Here is a 3,093-nt window from a genome sequence, read left to right as displayed (position 1 = left end):
TGGCTATAGAAGAAGATGTTTTGGCGACGGTCGACTCCCTCAGAAAGTCAGGCACAAAGACGCAAAACATTCTGAAATTTATCGTGGAGAACACCAGCAGCGATCCAACTCCTCAAGATGTACGAAACCTAATCCGGAAGCTAAAGAAACAAGACCAGGGCGTGTCATCTCGTTCTCAACGCATCAAGAAATGGATGGTGGACTTTTGTGCTGTTCAAGGGAACGTAGGGCATATTTTTGTGGACCCATCAGGCGGAAAGGTTCGTTTTGCGTCTCAAGTATTGTGAATCGGTCAGTTTGATTCTAAATGTGTGTGTTTGGTTTTGTAGAAAATCGCTACGTGTATTACACTACAAACGAAGCACATGATTGACATTTTTAGCAGATTCCCTGAAGTTTTAATTATCGACGCAACGCATGGTACCAACGCCTCAAAGTACAAGATTTTTTCGTTCATGGCTCATGATATTTTCGGGAAAGGTCAGTACGTACAGCACGCTATCCTACAAAATGAACGAAGTGAAACGCTGTTTTCGGCGTGTGAAGAATTTAAGAAGCAGAATCCTTCCTGGACTAAGCTGCAGTGTGTGATCGTGGACAAAGACTTTACCGAAATTGGAATTTGCAGACTGCTTTTCCAGACGTTCGTATACTTCTCTGTCAGTTTCACGTCGTGAAATATTTGCGGGAGGAGATTGCATGCCCCGACTATGGCTTCTCGGCGTGGCCAAAAAAGCAGTTGTCAATCTGTTGGTGTACGCAAAAACGGAACGGGAGTATGAAAAGCACCGACGCTACATGACACGTTTGACCTGTATTGGTACCAGCCTTGGCACCGCCACGGCTAGATCTGGTGCAATCGTGGAATCGGGTGCGGAATCTGTTGCAGTCGGTGGAAGTGTGGAGTCGGTGTCTCGGTCGGTGGAGTCTGTAGAGTCGGTGGCTCAGTCGGTGGAGGCGGTTGACCACTCGGTGGAGGCGGTTGACCACTCGGTGGAGGCGGTGGAGTCGGTGCCTCAATCGGTGGAGTCGGTGCCTCAATCGATGGATCACTTGGTGGATCATTCGGTGATGCAATTGACTCAAGTTCTTGAATTCGAACCAATTAATGCGGAATCACCTGGGTTCGAGATAGCAAGTCCATTACGCCCGCGAGGCCGCCCGAAGCAGAAGGCAAAGACTAAGTAAGCGAAGAGGAATGTATCTATCCTAATGGCACAAGATGATTCGATACTTCACGACCAAGGTATGAGCCTCAAAACAGTCCAGGTTCTCCTTTTAAATGAACCTACCTACGCATCATGTGCTGAGCCGCTACACCGATTCCAGCTATTTGTTTTTGATAAGAAGATGAAGCCCCCAATGCCCTACGTTATTTCGAAGATACCGGCTAACAAAGTTATCATGGATCCAATCGACATTTCTCGTATTTTGGCCAAAGAGATACTCCAGCGAGCGAGCAAAAAGGTAGTTACCCTACAAAAGAAGCACAAGGAATTGCCATAGCTAGACTTTGCAGTTGATTTTCCTGGTCTATTTGTAATCGGGATGCAGACACTGTATACCATTGAAGATATGGCATCAAGCAGTCAAAGAGCTAAACAATATCGAGAGAGCCGTAAAATGGATCTCAGAAATTGATTTCTCGCTGGACATTTCGCCTGTACGAACCAGATGCAGAATTGGCGTCAAAACTAGAAGCAATTCCGATTTTCTCTGAAAGGGTAAGCACTTTGCATAATTTAAGGGTAGCAGCAACTGACACTTTGTATACGTATTTTGTAGATTCGGATCGTTGACTTTGCATGCAGATCACTACTTAGTGACACTGCGTTGGCAGAGGCAATGGCAAAGCTATTTGGTCAGCAAGAGGAAGTCATGACTGTTGACCCAGCGATATGGGGTATCGTGGAGAGAGGAAATGTGAGCATTCCAGACGAAGAGTTAAAGCACTTGTTCAGTTGTATTACTGGGCGAATTTTACTGCTTCCAGTGAACTGTAACGGCACGCACTGGGGCGGTATCATGATCAACACAGCTGATACAACTATCAAGTACTATGATTCCATGAGCAGCAGCTACACTGGTACCCTTAGAGTACTAGCGCACAAACTTGTGCAACACATGCCGGCTACACCAGGACGTTACAGAGTGGTTCCCTATGTTGCGGATGCTGGAGTCCAACTAGACAGCTACAACTGTGGGGTGTACGTTCTGCTTGCATTCGAAACGTTCTGTAGCGGAGAAAGCACAGGTGAATTGAGTAAGAAGGCACTGCAGTACCAGCGTTATCGCTACTTGCAGATGTGCATGTGAAGCAATACACTTTGTTTAACTTAAATTAATAGTTGCTGTTAAAACACATTGTGTCGGAAACATCACAGAAAGGTTGGATTCGTCCTTGAGGTTAACATCGGCCTTGAGGATGACTTCGCTCTAAAAACACTAAGTGCTCGTATCCGGATTATACAGCATATACAAGAAGGGTGAATTTCTTCGTCGGGCACAATCGGTCACGTCGTCACGAATGGCTCGTCTTCGTATATTTCAGTCGGTCACAATAACGCCTGCCTTACTTCTTACCGTGATTGAGTGTAAATGGGGCAGTTTACAAAAGTCACTTGCTATCAGCAATATTGCTCCAATTTTATGTTCACGTTTCATTTGACAAAGAGCGTTTACTGTACAAGTGTCTCACTATTAATAAAACCGAATTTTACGGTAGCGGATTTCACCGATTAAAAGCCCTATATTTGTACCATTTTGAAAACAGGTACCAAAACAGGTACAGTACAGCGAGCCGCCCCAAAATGTTTTCTCAAACCAGACTACACATATTGGTTTTAGCCAATCAGCCACGATTATTGCCATGCACGGATGCAAGCTATTCTTAATAGAACCCCTTCTCGAATACTTAGTCAAACATCGCGGCCTACTGCCGCCCGAAGCCGTGTGAAGTCTGAGCGCGGCCCGGTTCCCGCCCTCGGCGCTGCGCGCCAGGGGGAAGCCTTTCAGTATGCACCCCCACCCCCGACTATCAGAAAACCCGATGAAAACCATTCAGTGACCCGGGTCTGGATTTTATAAGTACCC

This window comes from Phytophthora infestans, genomic scaffold (genome assembly GCF_000142945.1).
Source record: "Phytophthora infestans T30-4 supercont1.107 genomic scaffold, whole genome shotgun sequence".
In the NCBI taxonomy this organism is placed as follows: Eukaryota; Oomycota; class Peronosporomycetes; order Peronosporales; family Peronosporaceae; genus Phytophthora; species Phytophthora infestans.
Note: the sequence above shows the minus strand (reverse complement) of the source record.